The sequence below is a fragment of the Aotus nancymaae genome, unplaced genomic scaffold (genome assembly GCF_030222135.1).
Source record: "Aotus nancymaae isolate 86718 unplaced genomic scaffold, 86718_ANA_hifiasm-v0.15.2.pri h1tg000036l, whole genome shotgun sequence".
NCBI classification, from domain to species: Eukaryota; Metazoa; Chordata; class Mammalia; order Primates; family Aotidae; genus Aotus; species Aotus nancymaae.
The window spans coordinates 14933171-14950487 of record NW_026988450.1 but is presented as its reverse complement, the minus strand read 5'-3'; the positions used below and the strand labels follow the sequence as shown (position 1 = coordinate 14950487).

The 17317-nt window shown below is 33.0% G+C and overlaps 1 long non-coding RNA gene across 4 annotated transcripts in view; it reads left to right on the top strand.

Annotated features, from left to right (window-relative positions):
- Positions 1-17317, top strand: part of LOC135278011 (uncharacterized) — a 457249-nt gene that overhangs the window by 114650 nt on the left and 325282 nt on the right. The window contains exon 1 of one of the 4 annotated variants that reach the window (XR_010345552.1): positions 13199-13252. The exons of 2 other annotated variants lie outside the window; for them this stretch is intronic. This is a non-coding gene — a long non-coding RNA (uncharacterized LOC135278011). Of the gene's footprint in view, positions 1-13198; positions 13253-17317 lie in introns of those variants that run through there. One more of the 4 variants, XR_010345553.1, reaches the window with a different exon arrangement.

Below are 17317 nucleotides of genomic sequence, written 5' to 3'. Positions count from 1 at the left end.
GCTTCCTCTCAAAAGGGACAACATTTGGAATAAGAAAACTTGGGCAAGAAGATATATTATGTACTTTAAGTGGGATTTAGGTGGATTCACCAAGATGTTTGGGAGATTAAAATAAACTGATAGTTATGTGAATACCCAGTGACCCTGGAAACTCTGTATGTCTGGAAAATTATTTGCATCTCAATAAATTCTCATTATTGTGCATAATACTGTTTTACAGGAATATACTGACACAGTATTTAAAAAATTTTTATTTGGGAGTGGAACATTTCCCTTGGTAATTCATTTATCTTGTCACTCAGTAGCAACGTCAATTTGTTAGTAGCTAGTTCCAAGTACAACCAAAATTACTCGATCTAGCAATTTGTAGACAAAAGGAACTAGTGAATATATACATGAGAAAAAGCAGATGGAACAAAAGCTCTCCTCTTCCCATAAAAGGTCTTGGAAGGATGATAAAGTTAGTTTCCTAAAAGTAGATACAGATACTTCTCTATACTAAGGGTAGATCTATACTGCTCTTCTGGGACCACCTATACATTAGCAGCCCTTTTGTTAGCTCTGAGATTATTTATTATTGATTCGAGTTCTACAGAAACCAATATTATAAAGTGCTGAGTTCATCAGGAATTGAATAGTACTTACAATTACTTGTTGTACCTATGTTTAAAGTTGCTTCTATTACAGATTTTGAACTTCAAAATTTATACCACTACATGTGATAAAAATGTTTTCAGAAACAAAAATTTTATTGGTCAAAGAGATAAGCATATACTTTTGTTGGTTAAAATGTTTATTTTCTTCTTGGGAATTGAACTATATATAATATGTCATTGTTTAAATGACATAAATTTTAGGAACAAAGCAACTTAGTCTAAATGAGAAATTACTCATAACACCCTAAAACAGAAATTCCTTATCTTTAAGTTAAATTTTAAAATGCTCCCTTTACAAGATACTTAGGTCATATTAAGGTGGTTTTTTTTAGTGTCTTATATTTATCCTTTTGGTTCTTACAGAAATTCATGGGATTTCATATGGCAAAGCTTTTCTGTATTACCTAGTGAAGATTTGAAGGTCCAAAATTTTCATTTGGCAATTCTCATTTCATAGCTGGGAAAACTGCAGTACCCAAAAGTTAAGTGAGTTCATCCAAGACATTCAATTACTGAACTTTGTACAGGAGGCCAAGTCTTTAACTCTCAGTCACATTCTGTAATCTAGCCTTGACAATCCTTGGGGAATTTTTTTTCTTGCTCTAGGAAGAAGTAGTTACATACCTTTATTGAAGTCACCCAACTGTGATTTCAAGTTGGCTTCGATTTTGGAGAACTGTGGGTGGCCTTAGAAAGTTACTTTGTGTGTTCCCTTACAAATGGATTTGTTGAACAGCAGCATGGGATTGCAGAAAGATCATGGGATTTAGAGTCAGGTATAGCTGGCTTGGTTAGAATCCTGGTTTTGCATTGTATGACTTGTGTCATTGAGGGAAAACTACTGAAATCTACCAAGGCTGTTTCCTCAACTGTAAAAACAGAGTAGCCATGCTAGACTCATATTATAAAAGGTATATGATTCACCTGCTACGCTGAATACTTAACTGTTATTTCTTTCCTTCTCTATTGAAGTTTCCACAGTCAATTCTTAGGTACCCTGTAGGCTGGGAGTCATTTGGAAGCCACAGGTAAACATAGTTAACCCAAATCCCAGGGAAAAGGCTATGCAATGGCTTCATTTTGGACATCACCCAGCCAGCTTAGCTGGCCGTATCAACTTTTTTCTTTTTTAATTTAAGAACTTTTCTATTGGTTGATTGTATTAACATTACTTTATTAGGACACACACATATTTGACTATTTGTGCCATTAGGAGTAATTGATGAACATTGCCTAGATTCCTTAATTCATTAAGGACTGAAAAGTGAAAGTAGGCTAATTCTCTTATTTCTTCTTTATTTATTAGCCTATCAACTCTTAAATCATCTACTGGTGCATTAAAATTTCATATGTGGTGGTTAAAAACACTATCCCAAGCTACCTTTCTGCTTGGGCTATTTTAAGTGTAGCTGCTTACAGTCCTTTAAATAAGGCCGATCAAAACTCAGTGAGCTGATATCAGTTCCTTTACATGAAAGATAGATGGAGAAAATCACCAGAGGATTATGAAGAGAGTTTTGAATGGGCAGAAGCCATAGCAGCCTACTCTGTACAATTAATTGCACATGTTATTATTAATATATTTTTCAAATATATGTAAAAAGTGGATATAATTAATAAAATATAACTTAACAGTGCTACAAAGCTTATATAGCATTTTGTCTTTGTTTTATCTCAGCAGATACAAAAAGAAATTTACTGTCATGTGATGTGTGATCCATGATACTGTCATAGTTTTGTTATAAGTAGTTACTTTTGTTGAAAAAGCGTGAGATCCTTGGTCAACAAAGAGACATTAGGTCTATGATTTAACAGATGACAGTTTTGAGTGCTGACCTAGCCACTTATAAGCCATGTGACCTTCCTCAACCTTTCTTCTTTCCTTCCTATACTTTTTTTTCTTATTAGGGGGAATAACACAGTAAGTGTTTCATTCTGATTTGGATCATTAGTATGAATAGTATATGAGAATATCTTGTTGTTTATAAGTAAATGATCAAAATGGTCTTGCCCAAATACTGAGACAAGCTGTATTTGGGACTGAAAAATTAAACTGAACAAGTTAAACGATTTTGAAAAATTACTTGTGCATTACTTTTTAACATTTAGGAGACATTTTAATCAAACACCCACAATGAGCTAGGCTGTTAGCTTTGAAGGGTAAATTTAAGGAAGGTCTAGCATTTTAAACACATAATTACAGAATAATTGTTTCAATTCAAATTGATTTTTCATGCCTGAATCAAACTTTCTTCATCCTTGCACAGGGGCCCCCTTGCTATTTTTCATATGAACACACTATCCATAGATAGGCCAGACTTTGTCAATGGCTTATATCTCAACATAAATATCACTTGTTTACATTTGTATATTGCAGCAAATACGGCTTTCTAATGTCTCTACTTAAAAAAGTCTTCATGGCTAAGTATAACCATTATGATCTAATAGTTATTATTTAGAATTTATAGTGCTGGGGCAATTGAGGAATTTTGAGAAATTATGACCCCTTTGACATTCAGATACTGATGCCTTAAACATCTCAAGTGCTCCCAGCACTTTACTTACATTAACTCAATTAGAACTCGTGACAACTCCCATGAGGCAGATACTTCTTATTATCTCCATCTTACAGATGAGAACACTTTAGCACAGAATGATTAATAACTTGGCCAAGGACAGACAACTTCTAGGTGATTCAGCCAGGGTTTCATTCAGTTTGGTTGCTGAGTCCATACTTTTAACTGCATTGTTCTTGGATCTTGAATACTTATAATTGACCAGATCCTAGGGACTCTAGGTTCATTACTAACAAAAGACCCCATCCCCAGAATGACCCAGTTGATGAATGGAAAAGCCGAGTGTCTAAGCAATTTCTGAATTAAGAAATAACTTTAGCCCCTCCCCCACTCCGTGTGTGTGTGTGTGTGTGTGTGTGTGTGTGTGTGTGTGTGTTTGTGTTTAATAATAGCTTTATGGAGATACCATTCACATGCCATGAAATTTACCCTTTACAAATCTTCAATTTGATGGTTTTTAGGATACTCACAGAGTTGTTCAACCCTTATAGTGATCTAACTTTAGAATATTTTCATCACTCTCTAAAGAAACCCTGTACCCATTAGTAGTCATTCCTATTTCCCCTTCCATCCTGCCCCTGGAAACCAGTGACCTACTTTCTGTCTGTATGGATTTGCCTACTCTGGATGGATCATATAAATGGAATCATATAATATGTGTTTTTTCCTGTGTGTGTGTGTCTGGATTTATTTACTTTAATATATTCAGGGTTCATCTATATTGTAACATGTATCAGTACTTCATTTATTTTTATTGTTGAATAATATTTCATAATATAAATATACTAGCTTTTGTTTACACATTCATCAGTCGATATTTGAGTTGTTTCCACTTTTTAGCTATTCTGAATAATGCTGCTGTGAGCATTTGTGTACAAATTTTTGTGTGGAAATATGTTTGCATTTCTCTTGGGTGTATACCTAGAAGCAGAATTTCTGGGTCATATGATAACTCCATGTTGAAATTTTTGAGGAATTGTCAAAATGTCCACAGCATCTACATTCCAAGCAGCAATGTCTGAGGGTTCCAATTTCTCTACATTCTTACCAGCACTTGTCATTACTCTTCTTTTTGATTAGACTCAAACTAGCAATGTGAAGGGGTATCACATTGTGATTTTTGTTGTGTATTTTTCTGATGACAAATGATGTTAAGGTTCCTTTAATGTGCTTATTGGCCATTCGTGTATCTTTTCTCTATTCAAAAGTCCATTTAAATATTTTACCCATGTTTTAACTGGGTTGTTTGTTTTTAAACATTGAGTTGTGTTTTTTACTTATTCTTATTTTGATTTGTAATATTGTCTTCTATTTTATAGTTCATAATATCAATTTCTTGATGATAGCCCTTCGACATGCAAAAGTTTTTAATTAGATAAGGTCAAATTTATTTCTTTCTTGGCTTGTGCTTTTGTTGTTTTATCTAAGAACAGCAAAAGCACAAGCCAAAAAAAGAAATAGATTGATTGTCTTACTCAAGTTCACTAAGATTTGCTTCAGTGTTTCCTCCTAAGAGTTTGAGAGTGTAGCTGTAACATTTAAAATGTGTGGGTTTTTGAAAATAATATGTTTCTACATTTTTAATAGAAGCATACATCTTTTAGGTCACTTCCATTCTCAATAGTCAAGGATCAGGGTATTCCTAATAACTACAGTGACTTCCTAAGTTATTTTGTTACAGTGACTTCCTAAGTTATTTTAATGTAGTCTTGAATGGAGCTTCAAATTTTCGTGATGTGGTAAGTTTTGTTCTATTTTTATTTTTTAGAAGATAAGAAGGCCACAACTAATTGAAATAAAGCCCATACTTTTGACTAGCTTATAACAGTTTCCTGTTGTAAGGTTTTCTGGGTTCTGCATCTGTATTTGCTTTTAAACTTTGAGTGAGGTAAACATTAGCAGATGTTTTTGTGATGCCTGTTTCTTGCAGTAGGCATACCTCGTGATGCTTGGCATGTCGAATGCCACTGGGGTCTCTGCAGGTATGTTGGAATACCTGTCACTGTGAGTTGAGGCTTATAGAAAGGTCAATAAATTAGAAAACTAACTATTTTCTCATGTTTAAATTAAATCCTGTTGAACATATTATTCAGAGTTGTTCTTACCAATAATTAGCTGTATGAAAGTGTGAATGTTTCAAAAACTGTTTTTTATAGGGTCAAAATGACCATGCTGACTTAGTTTTGCATTCTCAGGCTTAATTTCTCTTTGTCAGCCTATTTTGGTCATTTGTTCAAACGTTTATTTGTTATGAGAACTGGGGAAATGGCATAAGAACTGATTGTGTACTTTGAAGACTAGTGCTTAGGTATAACCCTGACTGATTGGTTGTCCTTTGACACGCAAAATTTTCATCTGTAAAATAAGAATTCCCTTTCTTTACCCTGATAACATTATATAAAGAATATATAAATTTAGAATGTCATTGTTTCTAATGATATTTCCAAATGACAGCCTCCTTCTTCAAGCAAATATTTATGTTATAGTATTATTCCATTTTGTCCCATGCTAATTGCTTTGGAATTTTTATAAAATAGCATTATTTATTTTCATGGTTTTAAAATGATGTTAATTTTGATTGTGAGTGTTCTAGTCTGGACCTATAAGATATAATATATTTAGGATGTAGAAAATAATATCAATTTTTAAAAATATTACAGAATACCTCAAAATATGACAAGAAATAGATGTAACTTTATGTTCTCTCTCCCACAGTATAGCTCAAACATATGTCTTAGAATTTTGTTTAGTTCTGTTTAAAGTGCTTTTTAAATAATAGTCATTCTCTTTTCTTAAGGGAGCATTCTGTAGAATAATAGAAGAGAGTGTCAGTGAATTATACTTATTAAGCCTGACATAACATTCATAATCTATATTAAAATATACATTTTTGGAAAGTATTTTTATAAATTTAAAATATTAGGTCTGAAAGCCAATGATTATTCTTAATTTCTATAATTATTTCAGAATTCTTTAGCAATAATGACTTTCTTCACTGAAATACAAAAATAATGATATACGCAATATCAAATCAAGAGTAGTTTTCCTCTTCCTCATCATTTCAGAATAAAGATTTCTACTTTTTTTCTTCTAAAGTCAGAAAATTCAAATGAGGTACATACAACTTGGTTGCCTCATAATTTGCAATGGAAAGCAGGATTATCTCAATATATTTTTAACCAGGGTGGTAGCAGACATATGAATTTCAGTCTAGAAACCTGCTGTATGTTCCACTATATTCCGTCCGGAATGTATAAAAGTAAGCCTTTTTTTAGTACCCCCCCCAACCCCCACAGGATGGTAATTGCAATGTACATAAAACCTGTCAAAGCTCCAATTTCCAATATTCTAATGAATATCAAAAGAGTCCAATATTTCTGACTTTGACAAATTGCAGATGAGGTTTTATTCATTAAGAGGGGCTGCTAATGTTTATTTAAATGCAATTTACTGTTGCATTATTGATTAGCTACTGCAAAATTATCTTACAAGGAGCACGTGTGGCAAGAAGATTTCAGGTTGAGAGCGGATTTATCTAGGGAAGGCCTGTAGGCTTGATTTAGGCCCCAGGACATGAGAGTTTTAATTTATCTGAAAAGAAAGGCCTGGTGGAAGGTTTGCTTTGTTTGCATTTAGACAGCAGATGAAAGGGGTTTTGATGTTGAGCTGGGAGAAAATGGCTGCCACTCTTGTTATTCACGCAGAGAATTCAGCAAAAGAAAAAAAATCTATTACTCAGGCAAGATAAAACAAGCCTTTTCTTACCCTCAAATCATTTTTCGAATCAAATATGTGGCTCTTGTTATCTTCCAAAGAAGAAATAAAATTTTTAAAATATTGCCTGTTATCTAAAATCTTTAAAATTTTTTTCATGTTGCATTTATTACTAAATATTCATTTTCTATTGTGGTTCTATATATATTGGTGGGGTCATTGTGTCTGAGGTATCTTAAGATGGGAATGTAACTTAATAAAGGAACCAATGTGAGACAAATATTTTAGCGAAAAATGAACAAACCTTTTATATGTTCTTTTTGAAAAGTGGTAACAGATCCAGTATTTAGGTAGAAAGTCTGTTAGACACACTAATAATACATTATTGATTCTGTGAGGTAGACACATTTGCCCTAAAAGGTAAAGCTTTTTTGTGCTGATTTATTTAAGCTTAATCACTATGAATATGTTAATAGGTAAGACAAAGCCATAAGGATTGCACTAGTAATCCTCATGTAACTAATAGCAGCATATTTCTGTGCATATATACAGAAGGATCACAACCATATCAAAATGTTAGTTAAAAAGAAGAAAATGTTAGTTAAAACTAAGAAAATTCATGACATTTTTAGAGGAAAATACTCATTTTGTAGTTTTTTTATATATTAAGAAAACAACATAATTATCTTACAATTTTTTGCCCCAGACAACTGATGGGTTTATTCCAAGCAAGTAAAGAGATTTTATTTATTCAACTTTCTCTATATCAAGGGTGGAGAACAAGTTTATACAGATAATTTGAGGACTTAGGATTTTTTTATTGTGTGAAACTGAGAAATATATATGGTGAGAAATGATGCTTAAAAACTCATAACTTCAGTATAGTGGAGATCAACTATCAGTTTAGTGTTCCTAAGAATCCCAGGATAGTTATTTTGAATGTATGTCAACCAACCTCAGGAATTTGGACAATGTCTCAATTGATCAGTAACACATGTGAATTGAATTTCAGTATGCAATAATGTGGTACCTAAATCTGGACTCTGAAATGATATCATTCAGAAGACATTTCAGTTGGCTTATTATTCTGCACAAATACATTTCATAGGCAGCATTTTGTGTTGAAAAAGAAGCAGGAAAGAATTTCTATCCATGATTTGGGGCCACAAATGAGAGTGACAGCAACAAGAATTATGTTTTCCTTTGGGGTTTATACCACTGGAGATACAGTGATGATTACTGAGTATTGGTTCTGACAATCTGAAGGTTAATTACTTACCTAATATTTGGATCTGCCAGGATATGATACTGCTATGCATTTGTTTATGGAAGTCTGAAGTATTCACTGTTTTTTAAACTTCAACTCATAGTAATGAAACACTATTAACTTAACAAGTCTTTTTCTCTGCAGTTCTTAGTTTTGATTTCCTTTTTTAGTTAGCTTTCTCCTCTGTACTTTCTCAAGGAACCTCTTGCTATTTTCCTCTTCATTGTCAGTTCTTGGCAAACAGCATAGCACTCCAACTCAGAAGAAGAGCAATGGGTTACGCCCATAATCCCAGCTCTTTGGGAGGCTGAGGCAGGTGGATCACAAAGTCAAGAGTTCCAGACCAGCCTGACCAACATGGTGAAACCCTGTCTCTACTAAAATTACAAAAATTAGCCAGGCATGGTGGCATGCGCTTGTAATTCCAGCTACTCAGGATTGCTGAGCCAGGAGAATAGCTTGAACACAGGAGGCAGAGGTTGCAGTGAGCTATGATCGCACCACTGAACTCCAGCCTGGGTGACAGAGTGAGACTCCAACTCAAAAAAAAAAAAAAAAAGATAAAGCTCGATGTTATACTGTCTACTTCTGGATACATGAATATGTTGCTCCATTAGAAGCATTTGAAAATTGTGATTTGTCCTTCCAAGATGAAACTTGGTGCAGATTTGGCCTACTAAGTAAAACCATTGGGAACAAAAGGTTAATTTTTTTTTTTTTAAGAAGGAATCTCAGTCTCACTCTGCTGCCCAGGCTGGAGCCCAGTGGCGTGATCTCGGCTTATTGCAACCTCTGCTTCTGGGTTCAACCGATTCTCCTGCCTCAGCCTCCTAAGTAGCTGTGATTACAGGCACCTGCCACCATACCTGGCTAATTTTTGTATATTTAGTAGAGAAGGAGTTTCACCATGTTGGCAAAGCTGGTCTTGAACTCCTGACCTCAGGTGATCCACCCACCTTGGCCTCCCAAAGTGCTGGGATTACAGGAGTAAGCTGCAGTACCCCGCCAAGGTTAATCTTTTTGATGAAAGGGTTGCAGAGGTACCAAGAGAGATGAAAATATTTGAATGTCTTGAGATGATATCATTGTGAGTGATTTACTTTTTCCATTATTATCTTCTATTAATTTATTCAATTAATATGATCACAATCTAGTTTGTATCATATAAAACAATGAAAAGAAGTAAAATAAAGATTTCTTACAAGTAAGGGTTAAAAAGTTACTTATGTGGGTTGCCAATGATATCCCCAAAAGACTGGTATAGCTAACATACAATTATATGAAAGAATGATTCTCAATGATGATGCAATAATGACTGAATCTTACTTAATTGGTGGTGATAAAATAATAAACAAAAGGAATTACGCATGAGTCTGAGAGACAAAATACATTGGTTTTTATTAAATACTCTCCAGGGGAAGGATCCCCTGATCAGAGAACTCAACTATCTTGTCTCTAGCAGTTACCCTGACTTCAAAGAGCTATATTTCAGGTAGGCATAGCTTGATGGCATTATTATTATAGTTGTTAATTAATATGTTAAGAAAATAATCTATATACTACCCCATATTTTTATTCAATGCTTACCAGATAATCTTTTGATAATAAATTGGCCTACCAGGTCAATTCTCCCCACAAGAGACAGCTTTACAGGGCCACTTCAAACTATGCCAAATAAATATATTTTAGGGTAAAATTCTTCCATTTCTTTAGAAGATTTCTTTAGGTAAGAAAATATGCATATTTCAATAGAATTGAATGAATATAAACTATGTGGCTAGATTTCTTATAAATTAATAAATCTAAATTTATATCTTAAAAAAAAAAGTTACCTATGTGTACAGAGGTCATTACTTGGGTGATAAGACTATTGGACTAGAAAGAAGCTCAAAACCCACCATTATGCAATACATCCATGTAACAAACCTGCATATGTACCCCTTTAATCTAGAATAAAATAAAATTTAAAAAGAAAATATTATTTAAGATACTATTAATAAAATATAATATTATTGAATGGCAGTAGTTTTATTTAAAAAGGATAAATGTGGTGGTGGGCCATGACTATGTTATCCAGATTGACATTTCACTTTTTTAAGCTCTTTGAAGTTTTATATATGAAAATGCTTTAAATGAGAAAAAAATGAAAGAGAGACACCAAAACAAGAATTAAGGGAAAAATTTGGCAGCTGTAAGAAGCATTAATTAATGTGCTTACAGCCTAAAATAAATAAAAAGTTGCTAATTGAGAACTAGCAAGTGAATTTAAGAAATAAAATCCATTTTCTCATTGATTAACTGATTTATTGATTCATTGATTTATTTAACATATGTCTACCACTGAGCTCCTACCAAATGTCAAGACTATACTACAAACAGGCATCTAAAATAATAGAACATTTATTCTAGGTGAGGAGATGGATGGTGAGTGAATGTCAGGGACTGGGCTGAGAATAGATGATTTTTATAAATTCCTTCCAATGCAATGCTGAAACATCTATTATTTCCCTTTTGTTCTCTCTTGTGCTTATTTCAGCAAAAGCTCATCCATATTTGCCATCATTCACCATTATCTGTATTTGGATTTCATATGTTTAGATCGATTGGTGACTTTTACGTGCCTAGAACTTGGAGGAATATTTTGCAGTATTTTTGTGTGTGTGATGTAACCCAAGATTTAGGATGAACACTGGTGATTATCAAACAAAAATCTATAGTAGGAGCTGGTTACAAGAGGCTGGGTGGTTAGGGAAGAGGGGTTGACAGGGATATGTTGGTCAAAGGATACATAATTACGGTTAGATAGGAATAAATTCAAGAGATCTATTGCACAGCAGTGTGACTGTAGTCAACGATGACATCGTATTCTTGAAAAATGTGAAAAGAATAGATAAGTGCTCTCATCACAAAATAATAACTATTCGAGGTAACACATTTATTAATTAGCTATATTTATTCCATAATGCATACATACACTGGAATATGTTATACATGATAAAAACGTACATGGTATATGTCAATTAAAAAAATTAATTAGTCTATAGTGGCAACGTTACTTTTCCCATAAGGGTAGTGGAGATGTTGAATTGAAAGAATGGTCACCTTTTTTGAACCAAATAGAGTTTTTAAGACCTTATGGTTTTGAAAATTAAAAAATGGGTGAAATGGAGACTGGATATTTCACATTTCTTGGCTTGAGCTAATGACTCACGTTTTTACCTCTGAAATTGAATATGAAGAGATTTCAATACAGTATCTAATACACAATGGAATCTGTATAGGCAAATTCACAGAACTTATTTTCATGTGTAATTGCTCAACTATGTCTAATTTCTTAATATTTCTGATAAAAAGGTTTGGAGAGATACCCAGAGAGGTGAAAACACTTGGATTTCTTGAGTTTATATCTTTGATAGTGGTTTATCCTATTATTATTTTCTATAATTTCTATATTTTTATTCAATTAATGTGATCATTATGTCGTTTGTGACATGCCGAATGATCATAATGGACTTTCTTATAATTCTCCATCGAAGTGTCTCTTTTTACTTTTCACAATCAGGCCTGTTGCTGTCTTTTCACAGCCTAGGGCAGGGATACAAATGGAGACCTCCATACCATCTAAGCTAATTTTTGAAATTTGTAAGTCAAGCTAACAAGTCATAAAACTTTCTATTATACTTTCTTGGCAAATATGCCTTCATAGGAACTGGCAGATTGGGTTTAAATTTAGAATATTAGACTCCCTCACCAAAAGAATGGAGAAGTAGGAGGACTGTCACCTGGCCCTCCACAGCCTGCTTCCTCTGTGTTCTCTCTGCATCTCCTAGACACATCCATGTCCACCACAATGGGACCTTCTAAGCTCTGTAAGCCCACCCTCCTGGATTTCACCAAAGAGCCACTCCTTGATCATTTCTCAGGTTATTAAGCAGCATTATTCACCTTGATTCAGACATGTACAAATGTCAGCACAGGCCATGGAAGCAGTCTTGGGATTTTACAAAATGACAATTTCCCTAAGCATATAAGGGTGGAACATATTCTTTAGCTTTAACTGCATGGACTTAATCACCCTGTAGAGGAAGTTCAGAGTGAGACCTTTCAAAGCCTTGCCCTGATAGAAGGCTGGCACTATGCAGCATCATTTTTAGACTTCTCATTTTTCTACTGCTCAATGACATTTCTTCCAATTTCTAGTTATTTGGTATTATAATTTGCATTACAATGAGCATTCTTGAACATTGATGTATTTTTTTAATTATATTTTCTAGCTGTAAGTTTCTGACATATAGAAATGTGTTGATTTTTTTAAAATTTAGAAATCTGCTAATTTTTCCCGTTAATTCTAAATAGTTATCTAGACACTCACATCATCTGTATGTAACAACAACAAAAAATAGCCCTGGTTCTTCTTTCTAATTCTTATATATTTCATTTACTTTCTTGCCTACTGCACTGTTAATAATTGTCAGTATAATGCTGCATAGATGTGGTAGAAGAAGTCATCTTTTAACCTGTTTCTTATTTTTACTGCTAAAGTTATACTGCATAGATTTACTATAAAGGTTTACTGTACTATAGGTCACTATGCTATACCGTAAGGCTTACTATACAGATATAGGTTTTGGGAGCTAGTGTTTATCAAGCTAAGGAAGTGTTATTCTATTCCCAATTTTGCAAGTGGTTTCAAGTTTTTTAAATCATGAAATGAATGTTGGATTTCATCAAATGCTTTTTCTGCATCTACTAAGATGATCATATGAATTCTCTCTAGTAATACATTAATATGATTAATTACATCAATTTATATTTTTAGTATTAAACAACTTTGCATTTCTGAAATAAACCCAGCATACTAATGGTACATTATCTTTTTATATTGCTTGATTTCTGTTTTTTGGTAATTTGTTTTAGACTTTTACATTTATTTTCATGAGTGAGATTGGTCTTTACTTTCTTCTTTCATACCAATCCGTTTTAGGTATGAAGAATATGCTATTCTTACAGGGAGAAGAAAAATGTTCCTTCTTTTTCTCGTGAGTATAAACATTCAGGTCTTTCTTTTCTTATGCAGAGATGTTAAACTACTAATTTAATTTCTTAACTGATTAGGGGCTATTTTTTTCTATTTCTTCTTGAGCAGGTTTAGTAGGCTAACAATATGTTCGTGTTATCTAAATTTTAAATTAACATGTTATTTACAATATTCTTCATTTTTAAAATTCAATTTATTAACTTATTTTTTAAATATGTAATGTAGTCAATTGGTATATGTCTATTCCCATGACTATTTCCTTTTCATACGGTTGCCAAGTTTTGTAATCACTGCTTTCATTTCTTATTATCCTGTAGACTAATGCTGAGCAATATGTTACCTACTAGGAACAAGTGGCAAAGTAGTTCATTAATAATTTTCATATTGACTGTATGTTGAAATAGATATGCTGGGTTAAAAATACACTATTAAACTTTAGAAAGCTTGAAAATTATACATGAAATCTGTATTTTTGTGTCACATGCTATTTCTGTTTGACTGTAGTGCTTTAGACATGTATAAGTAAAAAAAAAAAAAAAAAAATGTTTTTTCAGACAAGGTGTTGCCTAGGCTGGTGTGCAGTGGTGTAATCACGGCTCACTGCAGCCTTAACCTTCTAGGAACAAGTAATCTTCTTACATGAGTCTCCTGAGTAGCTGGGACTACAAGTGCACATCACCATGTCTGGCTAATTTTTTATTTATTTTTATGTTTTTGTAGAGATAACATCTTCCTTTGTTGCCTAGGCTGGTCTCAAACCCCTGGCTTGTAGGGATCCTCCTATCTTGGCTTCCCAAAGGGCTCAGATTACAGGTATAAGCCACTGTTCTCAGCCCAGTTTCCTTTTTTATATTAAAATATACCTGGGGCCGGGCGCGGTGGCTCACGCCTGTAATCCAGCACTTTGGGAGGCCGAGGAGGGTGGATCACGAGATCAAGAGATCAAGACCATCCTGGTCAACAAGGTGAAACACTGTCTCTACTAAAATTAGCTGGGCATGGTGGTGCGCACCTGTAATCCCAGCTACTTGGGAGGCTGAGGCAGGAGAATTGCTTGAACCCAAGAGGCAGAGGTTGCGGTGAGCCAAGATTGCGCCATTGCACTCCAGTCTGGGTAACAACAGCGAAACTCTGTCTCAAAAATAAATAAATAAAATAAAATATACCTGGTAGATTGTTTCACATATATGCAGAGATATAATTTATTTATTTTTACAGTTGCATAAATTTTTATTGTGTGAATTAACATGCAGGTTTTTTTCTAATTTAATGGTATAATAAAAATATTACCATGAACTGCCTATTATGTAAGTGTATTTTATATGTGTAAGTGTATCCAGAGATAAATTCTTAAGATGGAATTTCTTGGTCACAGGTATTGACAGATATTGACACATTTTCTGTCATATGGATTTGATAGACACTGGCAATGTGGGAGTGCCTGTTCCTCCGTACCTCTGCAATTTTTGTCATTTTATCTGAGAGAAAATACATGGTTTCTCATGTACATTTATTATAAATTTCCCATGATGAAGAGCGGTTGTGCATATTTTTATATGTTTTACAAAATGTTTTTTCTCTTTTTTTAACTCATAATTATTGTACATATTTATGGAGTACAGGTGATATTTTCATACATGCATACAATGTGTAATGATCAAATCTGAGTAACTGGGATATACATTACCTCAAACATCTTTGTTTGGGGATCATTCTAAATCTTCTAGCTATTTTGAAATATGCAGTAATAATTATAGTTTTCCTACTATTCTGTTGAACACTATAACTTATTGCTTGTATCTGACTATATTTTTAGACCCATTAAGTAATTTCTGTTCATCTCCCCTTTCCATTACCCTTCTTAATCCCTAGTAACCACCAATATGCCTTCTACCTCCATGAGACCAACTATTTTAGCTCCCACATGTGAGCGAAAACGTGATCAATTTATTTCTGTGCCCGGCTTATTTCACTTAATATAATGTCCTCCAGTTCATCCATGTTGCTGTGATAGGATTTCCATTTATATAGCTGAATAATATTCTACTGTTTATGTATACCACATTTTAAAAATCTGTTCATCTGTTGATGGACACTCAGGTGGTTCTGTATTTTGGCTATTGTGAATGCAATAAACATGGGAGTGCAGATATTTCTTTGACATTACTGATTTCCCTTTCTTCTGGATACATACCAGCAGTGGGATTGTTGGACCATATGGTAATTCTATGTTTAGTTTTAGAGGAAACTTCATACTGTTTTTCTTAATATCTGTACTAATTTACATTTCCACCAATACCATATGAGAATTCTCTTTTCTCTACATCCTCATCAGCATTTATCTTTTGTGTTTTTGATTATAGCCATTTTAACTGGGGTAAAATGATATCCCATTGTGGTTTTGATTTGCATTTTCCTGATTAGTGATGTTGAACATTTTTTGCATATTTTTTGGCCATGCTTATGTCTTCTTTTGAGAAATGTCTGTTCAGATCATTTGCCCACTTTGTAATCAGATTATTTGTTTTCTTACCATTGAATTGAGTTCCTTATACATACATATATATATATATATATATATATATATATATATATATATATATGTCCTAGTTATTAATCCCTTGTTGGATGGAAAGTTTGCAAATATTTCCTCCCATTCTGTGGGTTATCTCTTCATTCTGTTAATGGTTTCTTTTGCTGTGCAGCATCTTTTTAGCTTGATATAATCTAATTTATCTCTTTTTATTTCTGTTGTCTGTGCTTTTTGAGATCTTATGCAAAACATCTTTGCTAAATATAAAGTTCTAAAGGGTTTCTCCATGTCATTTTATTTTGGATCTTTTATTTGAACATATATTCTGTTGGATCATAGATATTTTCCTTAGTAATACAGAGAAACTTAATATATCACCAAAATTAACTTCAATAGAGGCTGAAAATATATTTTCCAGGTATTTTTTGTTTTTTATGTGATTTATAATTTTTCTTGCCAACAAATATTTTGTTTTTCTTGTAGTAGCATCTACCCATATTTTTTTTTATAGATTCTGGATTTTGAATCTTTATTAAAATGACCTTGCTCACTCTCATTTTATAAAACTTTTTTCCCATGTTTTGCTGTTTAAAAAATTATAGAACCTTAATCCATTTAAAATTTATCCTCACTGTATGATATGAGGTATGAATCCAACCTAATTGTATCCAGATGACTACTCAACACAATTAGCTATGTAATTCGTGTTTTCTTCATAAGTTTGAGATGTCATTTTAATCTTTGTCTAAGTTCCAAAATGCACTAGAGCTCTGGATTTCCTCATCTGTTCCTTTGATCTGTCTGTCTGTTCATAGTTGAGGCCACATAGTTATTGAAATATTATAACTAGTTCTCGCTCATTGTTTTAGTTTTTTTCAGAGTTTGAAATTTTATTTTTAATATAAACTTTATAATCAGCTTGTCTATTAATAAAGCTGTTGGCATTTTTGAAGGATCAAATGAAATTATAAAAATGAGAGCATTGGCCTATTGAATCTTTGTATCAATAATTTAAGTGTTTTTTCATTTCTTCAAGTTTTTGTGTTTAGTTTGGTTCATTTATGTCATATACTTTTCTTATATTCATTTGTAGATATTGTATTTATTTTCTTCCACAGTTTTTATCTCTTCAAAATTCATATTTATTTTTCTTCCTTATTTCCTATTACTATTTGTTTGTATCGTCCCCTCATTTGATTAATCTTTCCAGAGTATTGTCTATCTTATTTTCCCAGATACCTTTGTCGATCTTCTCTATTGTAGTACTGCTTTCCATTTTCTTATTTTTGCATTTATCATAATTAGTTGCTTTCTTCTGCATTCTTTGGTTTGATTTGGTTTTTCATTTTCAGATCTAACAGAGATTCTTTGCTTATTAATTTTTACTTTTTTCTATAAACACTCATGGCTATGGATAGACTTTAAAGTACCACTTTGGCAGTATTGCATAGGTGCTTATAAGAAAATTTTCAAGATAATTTAGTTTAAAATACTGTACACTTATTTATTTGATGTATTCACTACCTATAAGGT